Source organism: Rattus norvegicus, chromosome 4, assembly GCF_021556685.1.
Source record: "Rattus norvegicus strain SHRSP/BbbUtx chromosome 4, alternate assembly SHRSP_T2T, whole genome shotgun sequence".
Taxonomy (NCBI): domain Eukaryota; kingdom Metazoa; phylum Chordata; class Mammalia; order Rodentia; family Muridae; genus Rattus; species Rattus norvegicus.
Genome location: NC_141537.1, coordinates 74,714,344 through 74,732,439, shown reverse-complemented (window position 1 = coordinate 74,732,439; position 18,096 = coordinate 74,714,344). Strand labels below are relative to the sequence as shown.

Genomic DNA, 18,096 nt, shown 5'->3' with positions numbered 1-18,096 from the left:
ATCTCCAGTTCTCCAAATGTGTGTGTGTTTGGAAACTGGGTATCTTAATTATCACTAAAATCCAAATCCAAAAGTTACACACACACACACACACACACACACACACACACACACACACACACTGAGGGGGAGAGAGAGAGAGACAGACAGAGAGAGACAGAGAGAGACACAGAAGAGAGAGACACAGAGAGAAAGAGAACACTGCCTATTTCAAGGAATGACAAGTACATGTTAGACATCAAAAATTACAATGCAATACAGCAATAATAGAAAAATTTGAACATTACATTGCAGCTTTCCATGAAATTCATTGCATATATAACTTGTAACCCAGTGACTTTACCTCTAGATATTTAAAAAACACATGTGCACAAGAAGAAATAACACTATAAAAGTTATAGCAGTTTTGAAACATTAATGTACCTTCCATGGGAGGATGGATATGCTACATTATTCTAGTTTGTCTTCTGTTGTTGGTTGTATTGTAATTCTAAATACTGGTTTCCAAAGCCTGGATGCTCCCAGGGCTTAGAGAGTCTTCACATACCCAAGTGACATACCCAAGTGATGCCTACAGCCAATAAATAGCTGGGCAGAAGAGAAATAGGCACACTTCTTGGGTTCCTGGGCTAGGGGTCTCAGGATACCATGAGAAGAGGGAAAAAGATGAAGAGAGGAGGAAGCCACCATGGGATAGGTGAGTCACAAAAATATGTCCATGAGAACTAGCCAGTTGGAGTTAAGAGCTGCCCAGATGGACTACAGCAAATAAAAAAGTGAAGTTATTGGCAGAGAAATAGACATAATAGCATAGAGGGTAGATATCCCTCCAGCTCTCATGGTGATTAAGGCTTATTATAAATATAAAGGCTGTCTTTTATTTGGGAATTGAATGGCCAAAGGCCAGGTAGAAACCCGAATCAAAGTTAAATAATTTTGACCACATCCTATTTATGAGAACATGCTAGTTTTCATGTAAATGATCAATGAAACAGAGTATTATTGGTGCAGGATCTGGAGTTCAGTTTTTTTTATTTTTCCTACACATATATGATGAGAATTTATAGAGTTATATGATCTGAAGCATACTGAATAAAATATAAGTTTTAAAATCGAGTTTTGTAGCAAACCAGTGTTCCAGGATCACGGAGGACTTCAGCAGGCAGGTGTTTGTAAAGGGTCATTTAGATTTGATAAGGCACAGACACCTGTTCCTACTTAAACCACTTAAAATGATATAAGAAGGTGAATTCAGCCTTCTTCCATGAACTTTTTAATGACTGTCAGGTGGTTAAAAGACAACTGCATGAATTTTATCCAGAGAAAGAAATTTGCACTAGACTAATTTTTTTCCATTTATGGAAGTTTTGTGTATGAAATTGTTTACATATTTTTCCATATCTCTGTGGTAGAAAATATCATTACTAACATGCTTTGATGGCTTAAAATTTACATTTAGCTTCTTGTTATTATTTTTATCAAACTTACATGCTTATGGAATTTATGAGTTAAATACTGTCCCGAGTGACTTCACTGAGTCTATGCTTTAGCTGCATTCCTTATTTCAAATTCTGTTAGATTTTATGGTAGAAATAAGAAATCCCATATTAAAATTCATTGTTTTCTTCTTGTATTTTGTGTTAGAGGTAGCACTAATACCAAAAAGTTATGAAATGGGACATAAAATGACAAAGTTCAAAATGTTTATCTAATCTCAGGGATAAGAAAGAGAAAGGTCTTAGATCAGAGGCTGACTTTTTATTTCCAATGCATGAGTTTATTCTTTATATTGTGCTGCTATATTGCCTCCAGTTCAAAAATAAACAACACTTGTACACAAAACAACGCTTTTATTTTTATATCATATTCTTGACTTATATTAAGGATCTGACGTTAGATTTTATAAGATACATATATTCCCTTATTTGAATTTTTTGGAATGAGTGTCGGAGGAATTCTCATAAAGTCAGTCTAAACAATAGGAACAATAACATAAAGAGTTCAAAGACAATTTTTTATTTTTATTTTTAAAATTAAAGCCTCAAAGGCCCGTGCCACAATGAATCTTATACTAGTTATCTAAATATCCATGGGAGCTGGTATGTGATTTTCATTGGAGAATACAAGTTATATCAAGAGATGTTATAGGCATATCAAGAGAGGATGCATATGAAAAAAAAAACTAAACTCACATAGACAAGAAAAATATTATTTCTTGTGGTCAGTCACCTGAGGTTGTCACAAAGACACAAGCTGTAAGTCACAAGTTGTATTTTCTTTTGTTGTTTCCTAGGACTTCTAATAACACGGTTAGTTGTATCCTTTCATAACTAATAAGAAAGTGGAGCTAGAGGCATATATACACTTTCATGGACATACAATCTTCAAGCTTCTCAGATGCTCTATATTAATGATACCTTCAAAGTCCAGCATCTCTGAGTAAGATGCTTTTATTAAAGATTATACGACATCATCACCTTAAGGAGAATACAAGATAGTTTGTTGTGGAACTAATTGTGAAGGACTGTGATCGAAATCTAGCTTTTGGTTTCTCCAACTTCTTTGTGCCAATACCAAATCACCTTCAAAAATTTGTGCAGTAACAGATCAATAAATAAATAAATAAATAAATAAATAAATAAATACAAAAGCAATAAATCAAGGCACCTTTAAATACATTCATGGAATCATGAAGCTGTGGTTATAGTATAGCAGAGGAAACTTAGCTATCTTCAGGTGTTATCTGATGATTCTTATTCTTTTGGTTTGTGGTATATATTCCAAAAGTTTTGTTGTTGTTCTTGTTGTTGTTGTTGTTGTTGTTAGAATGTTATGTTGAATACTGGGTTGAGCAAAGAATGTTTATTTAGTGGGTTAAAGGTAGCTCAAGATACATAGTAACTAGGCTCCTGACCTGTGACAACCTTTACAGACACCAAAGTTTTTATTGAGCAGTCACTTTCCACAAACATACTTGGTTTCCAGAAGTTTTCATCCCCAAATACATGATATTTTTCATTTTTCAGAAACCCTTTTAACATAATGTCCCACAAACTTGATGTCATCTGATGATTCAAACCCTTGATGCTATATAAATTGCACACATACATAGTTCCAATGTAATTTTCCGGCAATATATTCCCAGTCACTGTCTGGAGAAGACCAGAAAATTAAATCAAATCTGACCCAGAACAGCCTAGATGTATTGAGGATATAGCTACTTGGGTAAATAAAATTGTCGTCTTGATCCACTCTTTCTTGAAAGATGAAGTCCAGAAAATTAATGTGTTGATGAGAACTCAGGATAACATTTGTAAGAAAATCTTTTATCTATTGCATTTAAATCTTCAGGGAAAAAAAATTCTCAGCCACAGCTAGAACCTTGTCATTTACTTGATCTCAGTACTAAATGTGTTACTGTTAGAACGAGCCTTTAGTTCTAAGTTTTGTCATGACTTGCAAAAATTGATATTATTTCAGTGTGAATTTAAGCTCTGGTTACCCCTTCTATATTAATATAAATAAATAAAAATTAAAGGACAAGTAAAATGACCACACTTCTCAGAATGTCCGTGCGTGTAATCTGAGACAAGCCATCAAAATTCCAGTGAACATCTTTTAAATCTCATACTTTGGTCATGCTGAAGTACTGAGATAGTTGGCTTTACAATTCTGTTCATCCACACCCAAAGCTATGTCAAATATAAAGACAGGCACACATACATGTTCTCACGTGCACATACAAAGAGAGAGGGAGAGAGAAAGAGAGAGAGACAGAGAGAGAGAGAGAGAGAGACAGAGACAGAAAGAGAGACACAGAGAGAGAGACAGAGAGAGACAAAAAAACAGGCAGAGACAGAGAGATAAAGATGGAAAAGAGAAACACATGGTCACCAAACATATATCACTCAAAGGGTAAGTGTTTAAAATCAGTGCTCTACAAAAGCTTAAAGCCATGCAATCTCATACTTCCTGTCGGCTGTTCCAATAGAAGTCCAAGGGAAGGATATTCATCTTCCTCTGTGAGACGTACCTGGAGCTACACTAACACAGCTCATTTGTGTTTGGTAGATACTTGTTTGTACCTGAAGACACTGTAGAAATTGCTTCAAGCTTGGTATTCAAAAGCTTCCCCTTGTCTTCCAGGTTATTAAAAGTCTATTTTTGTTTTCTGCCCAGGTCTGTCCTGACTACCTAGCACACCCTCTTTGAATACTTTTGTTCCTTTCCATTTACATTGAAATGGGCTTGCTTCATGTCCCAAATCCCTTATGGTCCCTCTGTGTGCAGTCAATTACATTGGAAAAGCTAATTTGTGCTACGTTTTTAATGGTCCGTTTTACTGCTCTTCTGAGAAATCATATTTATCTACAATTCCAACCCTAAGTAAAATGGTCAGCCTGAAAAGGGCCTCAGTGCCAGTTGAGGATAAGACTAATGAAAGTTTTTCACAAAATGAGACACAGAACTTACCCTGGTACTTCTCCCCAAGTGACACAGAGAAGAGGAATTCCAAGGAAGGGGCAAGTTGATATGCTTTTTGGCTGATGGATCACCAGCAATAGCAATGACTTAGAGAATTTGCATTACAGTAACTTACTATCTTTTTAAAAGTAATTATTGCTCTCCTTGGATATCCTCTCTTCATACTCCAATTTTTTTGAAAATTGTAATTTCATTTTCAATACAATATATGTGATTATACCCTTTCCTTTCCCAACCTCCTCATAGATCTTCTTTAGCCAACCGACTTCATCCTCCCTCTCTCCCTCTCCCTCTCCCCTCTCTCATCTCCCCTCTCCCCTCCTCCCATTTTTCTCTCTCTCTCTGAAAAATTAGACAAAACCAAACCAACAACCAAAGAACTAAAGTTAAAACCAAGTAAAACAAAATTAAAAACAAAAGAATAAAAAAACCCACAAAGCAATAAAACAAAAGATATCAAAACAACACACAAAACATACACAACGAAAACACAGTCTTTGTTCTGTATTGGTTAACTACTCCTGCACAGGAGACCTGCTCTAAAGTCTGGTTGATATATCGAGTGTCACTCCATTGAAGAAAATTAGTTTTCCATTTCCAAGCAGTTATCAATCATAAGTAGTTTCTTGGTTGTATTGGAATTTTGTGTCTACTTCTCCTTCTCTTTTTAATTTTATTTTTCTGGATATTTCATGTATTTACATTTCAAATGTTATCCCCTTTCCCCCCTGTCCTATACACTTTCCCCCTCTCCCTGCATCTATGAGGATGCTCCCACTCCCACCTAATTCCCCTCTTCTTTTCAACTTAAATGTGTTTTCTTTGCTTCCCACAAATAAATCTTTATTTCATTCATGAAAGTAGCAAATCATCCACATTCACCTTCCTCGCCCAGTAATTCAAAAGGAAAAACTCAAAAAGATTAGGAAAGAAAAATGTAGAAGATGACATCCCCTAAATCTTTAAAAAATATGTTTAAAGTTGAAAATGTTTTAAGTTTGTAATTCCTAGTAGGAAAACATTATCTGAATGAACACTCTAAGGGCAAACCACTGTAAAATGCCTCAGCAGCATTTGATGCAGAGGGTAGGGATTGTCTTGGAAGTGCCCCAGCTCTCCGGTGAGGTCAGAGGTGCCCTGGATTGTATTATTGGAACATCCAGTAAGTGAGCTAAGCTGTTCTTCATTCAGTAAGGGCTTTGACATTATAATTGACCTCCAAACTTGTCTGACAATTTACTGATGAGTTTCATAACCTTTGGGTTGCTCTGATATTTTGACATATTTGATGGGTTCTGGGCCACATCCTGGAAAGCCACCATGACTTCTGGATCCTCCGAGAACCTCTGGATCACTGGAGGATTTCATTGAGTCCAGGCATTCCTGCCATTCCTGGCATGGCCCCTCCCATTCCAGGCATTCCTCCAGGAAATCCACCTGGAAAGGAGCCACACTGAAACCCAGATTGTCTTCTAGCTTGTTCTTCACCTTGGGCTTTTTCATGGTCCTCTCGAGCCTTCTTCACCCTTTCTATTCATTCTTTTATCTCTCGCTCTTCATGTTTTCACTCATACTTTCTCCGATGATCAGCAACTGTTTGAGCCTGAGGCTGGACTTCTTTCAGCATTGCACAGACATCTTCGTCATAATCCAGTTTACAGGTAAGGGCAAGACCGTGAGCTGCTTCTAGCCAGGGACCTAGGAGACTGTGCTTTCCCTCGCCATTCGTATGACTGAACTGAATCAGGGTTTATTTCAATAGCTCTGTCAGAGTCTCGGATGGCAGCATTTGGCTTCTGTAATTTGACGAAGACACTGGCTCTCTTGGCACACAGAGTGGCCAAGCGAGGGTTTAGCTTGATGGCATCTGTGAATAAGTCAATGGCTTTCTGGAGCTCACCGTCATTTAGAGTGTCGATGGCAGCCCCCTTCTTTTCATTTGCTTCATTCATCATCTCCTCGGTTATCTCTGCATTTTTATCTCCCATTTCCTGAGGGGCATCAGTGTCTTGTTCAGTTACAACTTCCTTGTCAACTTCTAGATCGCTCTCCTCACTTGATGGCTCCTCTGTCTTATGTTTTCCTCTGTCACTTTGTTTCTTTTTCTTCTTTAGTATTTTCTTCTGACTTAGCTCTATGAGTAGCAGGTGGTACTTTACCCACCCATCTCCACCACGCTCTCCACCCACTCCCTCAGTGTGCAGGACTCTCGGGCCCTGCCTACACATCTTCAGGAAGGCCAGAAGCTCGCACACTTTGTGGGGATCCATAGTGGAGAGGCTGGAAGCTTCAGGCGGTGGGCAGCTGTGGAGGCCTGATGCCAGGCTCAGGAGCAGCTCAACGTGACCAAGTAGAAGGGGCCCTGATTCCCTTCTTAAAGCTGAGCTTTTGTGTGACCTGAATCTGTTCTGGTCCTTTGCATTCTGTCGCAGTCTCTGTGAGTTTATATAGTTATCAGTACTTTCCTGTTTGGAGGACACTATTTTCTTGGCATTATCTATTATTTCTGGCTTTTGAAACCTTTCTACCTTCTCTTCAACATAGATACCTGGGCTTTGAGGAGAAAAACTGATAAAAACATGCCATTTAGTAATGTATGCTCTGATATCCTCTCACTTTCTGCATTGTTGTCTAGTGTGACTCTCTGTGTAGATTCTCATCTACCCTGAGAATAAGCTTCTCTTCTGAGTATTGAATCACACTCTGATCTGAGTCCTGGTCTAGGGTGGCATCTCTGGGTATCTTATGTGAAATTGGTTGAATGGGGTGGCAGAATCACAAAGGCATGGAAATGGGATAGAAGGAAAGCTTGAAAGGGCAGAGGGGAACAAAAAGACCCTATGTGGTGGAGATTGGCTCATTCTCCTGTTTCAATATGCACAGTGAATTCTTTAGCCATATGTGTCACTTCTTAAATTATTTCTTCTCCTTAATTCCTCCCTTCTTTTTCTTGTGACATTGTATCCATTGTCCAAACTTTAGTTGTCATATTATTTCTCTGTGTTGCTCAATTCTTATCTTGAGACAAGTCAGTGTTATCTGGCAAGAGAGAAAGTCTGTTGAGAATTTGCCTCCACTAGTCTGGTGGCAAGGCAAATCTGTGGGGAATTGACTTGATTAGTTAATGTGAAAGAGCCTAGTCCAATCCATGTAATGCCAGTGGGCAGGGTTACATAAGAAGCAAACTGAGCAAGTCATGGTAAACAAGGCAGGAAGAACTTTCCTCCATAGCTTCTGTTTCAGTTCCTGGCTTGAGGTTCCTGCTTGAGTTTCTGCCATTATTTGCCTAAGTAATAGAATGTGATGTGGAAATATAAGCCACATAAACTATTTCTTCCTCAAGTTTCTTTTAGCCATTATATTTACTACAATAATAGAAAACAGAGATTCCCCTTTCTTTATGACCCAACATTCATGAGATAATGTATTAAATTTTCTTGTTATTTCTTCTGCATTGTAAATATAACAGTTATTTCATTATAAGAATAACATGCTTGCTTTTTATCATGTGCGCACGTGCATGCATGAGTGTCTGTGTGTGTGTGTGTGTGTGTGTGTGTGTGTGTGTGTGTGTGTGTGTGTGTGGTTAAATGTGGGAGCATACACTGCTTGCTGTTTATAGCATGGCCCAGGTGTTGAGGTCATAGGACAAACTCCCGTGTTGCTCTTTGTTTTCTGCCATGTCTACAGACTATGGATCACTGGGATGTTGGCTTCTAGTGATCCTACCATCTATCTCTCTGTAGAAAAGCTGTGATTATAGACACTTACATCCATTTGAATTCTTACATGGTTTCTGTGTATTTAAAATCAGGTTCTACAAACACCTTACCCCCTTATCCATTGCATTGACATGGATTATTGTCCTTATTCTAAGACAATGACGATATTCACCAACTATTCAATGTTCAATACAATAACCTTTCTCAAGGCTTGATATCTGAACCATAAGCCACTGAAGCAAATAGATGAATGAACATAAGAATGTTGAGGTTTTGTCTTTTGATGTTATTGTAATATTAGTGCAGGGCCTCAAGATCTGGATCCTGCACTTCTGGGAGCCGGCCCCCAGTTAATTCTGATTGGTAAATAAAGATGTCAATAGCCAATAGCTGGGGAAAAGAGAGATATGTGCGATTTAGGTTTCCTGGACTTGGGACCATTAGGGAGTGGAGGAGAAGGAGGAAGAGGAAGAAGAGGAGGGGCGAGACAGAAGCTGCCATGGGAGGCTAAGAGTGTGTAGGATAGAGAAAAGAGCTGCCATATGGTAGAGAAACAAGGAGAGCACCATAGGCTCTGAGCCAAAAAGATGTGACCTACAGGGGTAGCTAATTGGAATTAAGAGCAGCCAGGATGGAACATAAAATGAGTCAGTAGTAACTTGGAGTTACTGGTGGGAGGTGGATTCTAACAGCATGGCGAGTAGGCAGTGGCCCAACTTTTTGTGCTGCTTAAGGCATATTAAATTATAAAGGCTGCGTGTGTGTCTTTCATACAGGAACATTAATGGTCAGAAAACAACCCACTGAAATGTAAATGCAAGAGGAATATGTGAACTGTCCCTGGTAGGAGGCATTTGAAACAACATTTAGAAATTACTGAGCTGAATTCTATAATTTCATGATGATAACTCTGTTCTGTGTCTCTTTCTTAAACAGATTCTTGCCTGCAAGTTACAGCTAGAGAAAAAAGAACTGGGATTACACAAACTATGCTGGGGGTAAGAATTTAAAGGAAACAGAAACTTTAAGATCTAGTTGCTATCCAGTAATATATGAATTTCAGGCACTAATAAAGGTGAACAGTATTAGCTTGAAAGTTTTCCGGCCACGGAAATTTATTGAGTCCTGATAGTGTTTGATACCTGTCAGTGTTCATGCAACTTCATGATGTATTCTGTCTTAGGCTGATGGTGTTAATCTATCTATTTCACAGTTTTCTTCAGTTTTGATTAAGGAAAAGCTGTCAGTCTTCCTGCATTCTAGGAACATCTGTTGCTTAATTATTCCTGCTTTCTTGATTAGGTGGCTTACTTTAAGAGAAGACAAGCTATTTAAGAAGAGTGAGGCAAGAGCCATTACCTACATGGAGATATAACAGAAGTGGAGTGAAATATATGATTTTTTTAAAAATATTATTTTATATCACATTAGTTTTAGGAATATTATTGGCAAAAATTTGTGTGTCCCAGTGAAGCCAGGTTTAGACAATAGAAAACATAATTGTATTATTATGAAATTCTTAGGCAACTACATAATCAGCACTGCAAGTAGGATGAGATTGTTTCCTTAATAGTAGTGCTGAAAATTTTTTCTGTGAACTTAAGATGTTGAACAGAATGAATATGAAAAGATACATGAAATATGTTGTTTTTTAAGTTTTATTTAGTTAGATTTTAAAATCATTTTCTCTATTACTCTACTTAGGACAGAAGTAGCTGACATTAGCATTTAAATATACAGTAAATACATTATGATGACTTTAGTGAAAAGACAGCTGTATATTACAGTTATAAATATCTGAGTTAATTTGTATATCAAAATAATGTAGACCTAAACTCAGTTCTTTAGCTCTTTCTGAACATAGCTTCTGTGGTTTATTTGCAGACTATGAATGGAGGGTTACTGGACTGTGGGCACCCTAAGGAATGGTATTTTTGATGATCACACATATGCTAGAGATTTCTGCTTTTCTGCCTTTTTTTCTGCCCACGAGTAAGCACAGCTGCGGTTATTAAAATGTTGAGGGTAAATCTCTGATATCAGCCCTCCCGATCCTAGGAATTAAGCAATGCTTGCTTTGCACAAAAACAGCTGCTCTGAAATCACAACATAAGAATTTTCTTTTCAGATTTCATATCAGAGATGAGGAGAGCAGGAAGAATTAATAATCCCTTTGTCATTGCCATTTGCCAAACAAAGAGATGTTTTCTATTTTATTAAGATTTTCTAAAAACCATATATAGTCCCAAATTAAATTTAATAATACAGTGCAGCTATGGCCTGGACTCAGATACAACTTTTTATTACTTTCCTGAGATATGATCATGTGGAGGTTTGGAGATGAAATTCTTAGGCAACTACATAAACAGCACTGCAAGTAGAGACGAGATTGTTTCCTTAAAAGATGCTAATGAGTATCATTACGATTGTTTTTATTCCCCAATATGGTATTAATCAAGAATAACTCACACTGACAAGGAACAGACTATTATTATAAACAGAAAATCTTGGTTGGTTATTACCTCTAAATAAAAGTTGGATAAAATAACTCATAATGTTAACTGGTGAGGTTTTATTGTTTAAGACACAAACATAGATAGATAGATAGATAGATAGATAGATAGATAGATAGAAGATAGATAGATAGATAGAGACAGAGAGACCAAGATCTATGTGAAATGGAAGTAAAACTGTGGAGAACTGATAACTTGCAAGTAGTAAAATAAAGTTGGGGTAGACGACAAATATACAGTATATGATATTCATGTCAGAGGGAAGCCATGCTTCGTAGTAAGAGGGACATTACATCATAGGGTAGATTGAAAGGAAATTGAAGTGATTTTAAATGTCAAAACAACATTGCAATTTAAAAGTTTATAAAAGAAAAGTTGATAAAATTTAAGGATTTTAAAAAAATCAAAGTAATCTAATGCTAGATTTCAGAAATGTATCAAAAACAATAAGAAGAAGTATATATGGTTTCAAACACAATTACTAATTTTGATAAAATTAATACACATTAATTAAGTACTCTACAAAGTTAGGTAAAATATGTCTAATAATTTTTTAAATTTACAATATATACAAATTATTAAGAAATGGGCAGCACTCTATTGTGCCACATTTTTTGTTTCTATTCTTCTGTTGAGGAACATCTGGGTTGTTTCTAAAGGAGTGAAGGAGTCAAAGAGGATTGCAACCCACTAGAAAGAAAATCATCAACTAAAAGGAACACCCAGAGCTCCCCGTGACTAAACCACCAGAGAGTATACATGGAGGTTCCATGGCTTTAGTTACATATGTAGCAGATGATTGCCTTATCTGCCATCAAGGGGAAGGGAAGGCCTTGTCCTGTGGAGGCTTGATGCCCCAGTGTAGGGGGATGCTAGAGTGGGGAGGCGGGTGTAGGTGAGTGGGTGGAGAAGCACCCTCATAGAGGGAAAAGGTATAGGGCATGGGATGGGGGAGGTGTTGCAGAGGGGAAACCCAGAAGGGAGACACCAATTGAAATGCAAACTAATAAAATGATTTTAAAAAAAATAAATGGATAATATATTTGACCATAAAGCAAGAGTTTAAAAGTTATGATATTGCTAACTGATAATTAATACAAAATTGTACACTTGTAGGCAAAAGTGAAATTAGACAAAAAGTAATGAGAAACACATCACTCTGAATACAAAGAGTATTCGCATATTGTTATTCTCACCTGTAATCAATTGTATCAGAGACCACAAGAAGCAATCTTGAGAAATAAGTACAGAGGTGAAGACAAAGATCATAAAATACTGCATATCAAGGATGTGAGAAAAAGCTATAGCAGGAAAATTATAGCATTCAATATTTAAAATAGAAAAGAAGAAAGGCTGAAAAATGATGTTACTAAGATAGGATAGGTCAAGCAATCAAACAGAAAGATAAAATGGTGTGAATCAAAGCAGAACCAGTACTGCAAGCAAAGGCAAAGTAATTATTGCCCACCTGAAAGTGATTATTAGACAACATGTACTAATAAAATTAAAACTAAAATGAGTACAAATTGTTTCCTGCAGTTCTGTAAGTACTTTTGAAATGCATTGTAATTATGTATCCGGAACACAGGTAACCGTAGCACTAATGTTTCTCTTTGTTATTGGGTAATTTATGTATTTACCCTCCCCTGCCCGGTACCCCTGCTTCTATGAGGATGCTCCCCCTCCCACCAACCCACTCCCACCTCAATACCTAGGCGTTCCCCTACATTGGGAAAAAGAGATTTCAAAGAACTAAGGGTTTCTCCTCCTATTGATACTAGACAATGCCATCCACTGCTACTTATGCAGCTGGAGCCATGAGTCCCCCATGTGTACACTTTGATTGGTTGTTTAGTCCTTCCCAATGGAGGAGTTAGAGAAAGGACTGAAGGAGCTGAAGTTGTTTGCAACTCCATAGGAAGAACAACAATATCAACCAACCAGACCCCCGCCCCAGAGCTCTCGGGGATGAAACCAACAACCAAAGAGTAATCACGGAGGGACCCATGGCTACAGCTCCATATGTAGCAGAGGATAGCATTGTTAGGCACCAATGGGAGGAAAAGCCCTTGATCCTGCGAAGGCTCTTTTCCTGGTCTAGAGGAATGCCTTGGTGTTGAAGTACGAGTGGGTGGGTGGGAGTGGGAGCATCCTCATAGAAGCAAGGGGGAAGTGCGAGGGGGTATGGGAGAGGGGGAAAAAGGATAACTTTTGAAATGTAAATACATAATATATCCAATAAACAAACAAACATACAAACAAATAAATAAATGTGATTTTCCAGGTAGTTAAAATAAATGCTCCTAATGTTATTAACTATGCTTACTGAAAGAAAATTCAGAGAGAAGTAGGATTTGAGTCAATTAATTAACTATTTTCATATATTTTAATGCTTTCAATGTTCTCTCCAAGTTCATCCAGTACCAAGTTTTCTTTCAAGTATATTATAAGGCCCTTGTGATTCCTTTGAATTTAACTTTTTATTTCCAAGTATATTTTTTGTGAGTTGTTGCACTTTTTTCTCCAATGCTTCTTTAAACTTTTTTTTATTTATTCATTTATTATATATAAGTACACTGTAGCTGTCTTCAGATACACCAGAAGAGGGCATCAGATCTCTTTACAGATGGTTGTGAGCCACCATGTGGTTGCTGGGAATTGAACTCATGACCTCTGGAAGAGCAGTCAGGTGCTCTTAACCGCTGAGCCATCTCTCCAGCCCCTCTCCAATGCTTCTTTATATTGTTTGAAAATGTTTCCCATCCCGATTTGTTTATTCATTCTATATCATGATCTTAGCAACCCCTGCCCTCCCAGACCCCCTTCACCCAGCCCCTCCATTCATCACCCTCCCTATCCTCTGAGAATGGAGAGGAGGTACCCCTGGACAATACACCTACCCTGGGATGTCAAACCACACAAGAACTAGGTACATTCTCTCCCACTGAGGCCAGACAAAACAACCCTGTTATGGGACCAGGATCAATAGGCAGGCAACAAAGTCAGCGAGAGCCTCTACTCCAGTTGTTGGGGGACTCTCATGAAAATCAAGCTGCAAATCTGCTACATATATGGAGGGGGTATGTCCAGGCCTTAAAGGTTGTTTGGCTAGGGGTTCAGTCCCTGGGAGGCCCCAAGAGTCCATGCTAGTTAACTCTGTTCATCTTTTAGAGTCCATATCCCCTCCATGTTCCTCAATCCTTCCCCAAATAATTCCCTTTTTCTGCTTTTTTTTATGGACTTTAAGAATTTTCTTGTTTCAAGATATTAATGTGCATATATGTACATATGAAATTTACCCTGATTTCAACAACTTCATGGATTATTTGAAGTTGGAAATTGCTATTATTAGAATATTAGTGTAGAGTCTTGTTTGCAAGATATCATATATTACTTATATTATTAAAATGTGGAATACTTTAAAATTTTTAAAGAGTGAACATCATTACAATTTTCACTATTGATTTTCATTAATTATAGAACAATTGTAATATATACAATATAGTTGACTATACCTCAAAGGCAATATGTCTATGTTATAGTATATAAGAAGAAAATAAGTCTCTATTAGAGAGTATTTAGCTAAGTTTCTTAAAGTATTCCTTTGTATTTAAAAAACAGACAAAAATACTAAAGGTAATGCAAATCATATAGGTTCACAGCATTGTCAATTTGCTTTAGTGAACAGCTGAATGACTGCACACTAGGAAGTTTAATTACAGAAAAGAGACACAACATTGATTGCAATGTTAAAAGATTATTAATAGAAAACCCAAGTAGGTCAATGCTGGACTTCTGACCCATGGAACCTATACAATAATGGCCTCTATGCACTGATAAAATTTCAGTAAAGAAAAGACTGTAAAGACTAACAAATAAAAATATCAGAAGAATTTGCAGATAATCAGGGAAGAAGGACAAACCAAGTGATAGAGAATGAGCATTTTAATATGCTTCTCTTGGTAATTGGTAAATTGGGCAGAGAAAATCACTAAGAATACAAAGGACCTTAATCATGCAATTAACCAATTTGATCTAGTGGATAAGTGCACATTACAATCAAGAACAGAGAATTCACCTCAAGCATGAAAGAACACTTACAAAAATTGACCACACACTGTGGTATGAAGCAAAATGTATCATGTTTCAAAGATTTATTGTCATGTAGAAAGTACTCTTTCTGTACACAATAAGTCAAATTAGTGATCAATTACCATGCTCATAAAGATAACCAGAGGATGACAGCTGCTTGGGAGAGAAGCTAGGATGTAATATCTTGTAGGTATTTAGTGCAAGAATTTCATGGAAAAACAATTATGAAATATTTGAATATAATGGAGTTAATTTTTAAAAAAGATATCCCAGAACTACCTTCCCCTATACTTGAAAAACAGTAGCAATAACAGAAGTATATCTTGTCTGACAACCATAGATACAAGTCTGAATTAGCATGAACAACATAGAATAAGTGAGAGACCTCATCGCATAACATCAGGTAAGCGTCATAAAGTACTTGAGTTTTGTCCTAAATTGAAGGAAACTGGAGAAACTTTAAAAAGGGAAGTAAGAACGTTGACTAAAAGTTTAGTAAGATTTAACACATGCTTTCATAGGTTCTACACATTTTAACTCTCCCACAATGTAAAGATTAGAAGGCAACAGAAGGCATCTTGAGGAAAGTATGTTAATGTGCTGTGGTGTGATGTGAGCTAGGGAAAGATACCCCTTTCAATTCACCCCTCTCTGGCTGTGGCAGGCTGGTTGCTGGCCTGAAGGTCAGGAGAGTGTCCAGGCCCCTCACTGGCACAGCTCTGGGGAAAGTGGATCTCACTCTGTGACTGGGCAGCATAGTAGAGCTAGCCCTAGTGACAAAGGGGCCAGTGAGCCAGCCTGGGCACATGAAAGCAGGAAAGTCGACTTTGCCCCTTGCTGGCTGCTATGTTGAGTGAGCTAGTGAGACAGTGATGGAGAGCTTGCCTTGGTAGTGCAGGCATAGTTAAGCTGACAGGATGATCAATGCAGCTACCTCCCAGGCCCAAATCTAAGGCTTTGAGTTGACCTATCCCAGATTTTACCTGATATATGGTCTGCTAGAGCACAGGAAGGCACTGGTTCTATAGAGACAAAGTCTCTCTAGGACACATCACAGCAAAAAGATACCTGAGTAGAGTCCCCATGAGGATTCAGTATAGGTGGCATAGCAGAAGCCAGAGGCCTTGAAGCTGAACAATGACTCATTGCATTGAACATTTACAAGTAAAGATGTGTGGAAGAAAAGGTACACTGTAAAAGGAATAAGTGTACTGTGCAGCATGCTATAACACTAAAACATCTGCATTTAGTTTTTCTATTTTATTTTATTATTTTATTTTATTTTGGGGAAGGTTGCAAAGGTTGAGGATAGATATAAAGTAAAGGGGAAAGGTGTGGGATTGGGAAGCATAATGTGAAATTCACGAAGAATCAATACAAAGGTTTGTTTTTTTTTTTTTTTTTAGAAAAAAAGAGTAGTTTAACAGACAGAGAAGATGACTAGAGATAAAGGACTTGAGGCATAAAATTGAGAACCAGTTTAGATCTCTAGAACCTAAGACAGACCAGGTGTAATCCAAGCAGAGGCAGAGATATGAAGCCCCTCAGAAAGGTAGGCTATGGAGGGGGCACTCTGGGTTCAAAAGGAGAAACTTCTATAATATATAATGTGGAAAGCCATCCACAAAAGAAATGATTTAACTTCATGTTTCCATACATGCCTGCATATATTGTCTCTTCATTCCCACAAACATATAAACATACATAACTCAAGAATGCACAGCAGATATACACTTAGAGGAGAGAGGGGGGGTGGAGTGAGAAGGAGGATGAGGAGGAGGAAAGTAGGAAGGAAGGAGGAAGGCAAAAAAGGAAGGAAGAAAGAGAGAAAGAGAGGAAGAGAGAGAAAGAAAGAGAGAAAGAAAGAAAGGAAGGAAGGAAGGAAGGAAGAAAGAAAGAGAAAAAGAGAGAAAGAGAGGTACACAAGCTTTCATTCTATGGCTTCTAACCCTCAAGAGACTTGGGCCCCAGGAAATGGGGAGGACTGGTGTGATGGAGAGGTTTGGGACATCCTCTTGAAGATGGGGTGTGTGATATGGAGCAACTGGAGATTGGACTTGGGGTCTGATTAAGTCTGGACTCTAAAAAATGATTAAAGAATAACTAAAGAAAGAAGGAAGGAAGGGAGGAAGGAAGGAAGGAAGGAAGGAAGGAAGGAAGGAAGGAAGGAAGGTACAATCAAGATGTATTTCACACTTAGCAATGAGACTAAATCTGGTAAACCTTATTATTTATTTTTTGAGGTATGATTAGTATAGTGTTAACACACACAATAGTTTAAAGAAAGAGTAGTTCAAAATTGTCGGCTTGAGAATAATCTCTGAGACTTCCCATCAAAGCAGAAGCAGACAACTACAGTAACGGAAGCCATGAGAATGACTCAGTGGGTAACAGAGCTAGCTGGTCTTCACAGAAAATGGGGTGGGTTTTAAGCAGTCATGTGTTAGGTGATAACCTTCTGCAACTCCAGTCACAGGAAATCTGACCCCTACCTCCTCTGTGGTTACCACATACACATGAGAAATACAAGAATGGAGACAAAACACCAACACACAGCTTTTAAAATTACATTTAGTATCTTTAGTACAGGAAGGTAATCTACATGCTACCAAAAGAGAAACATGAGTTCCAAGCCAAACACAAACCTGTTGATCTACAATGGTGTAATGCCTGCAAGATATGTGAGGGCAATGGTGCCACAAAGCTTGTGGGAGTAACCAACCAATAGCTGATTTGACTTAAGGGCCCCATCATGAGGCAGAATCCATATATGATACTGTTTGAGTGACAAAGAACAAAAGCCTGAAACAGATGGCCAAGGAACTAGGCCAAACCCAAATAATGTGGGTCTAAACAAACAAAAAAAAATGATGAGAAGCAAAACAACAACAGAAATGCAGTGATGCAATGACTCTTAATTACACTGTACTATTATCCTGTACTAAGAGATTGGTGACTAGCTATGTCATCATCAGAGATGCATTCTCCTGTAGCAGATGGGAACAAATGAAGGGATCCACTCAGACATTATACAGAGAATGAGAGATCTTATCATCATCCCTTTATAAGATGTCTCCATTAAATCCCTCCCCTCAGATCACTGGGGACCCTACATAAAAGGAGACAGAAAGAGTATATAAAGGCCAGAGAGGATGTAGAACAACAAAAAAATCAAGGCCCTCTAAATTAATATGTGTGAGGCTCATATGAACTCACAGAGTGAAGCAGCTTGCCCAGGGCCTGCACTGGTCTGCATCAGGGTCTCTGGATATATATAAAGTGGC

The 18,096-nt window shown here is 37.9% G+C and overlaps 1 pseudogene; it reads right to left on the bottom strand.

Moving 5' to 3' along the window:
- Positions 1-5,493: 5,493 nt before the first annotated feature.
- St13-ps9 (ST13, Hsp70 interacting protein, pseudogene 9) lies at positions 5,494-6,755 on the bottom strand (annotated as a pseudogene).
- Between the last annotated feature and the right edge of the window lie 11,341 nt (positions 6,756-18,096).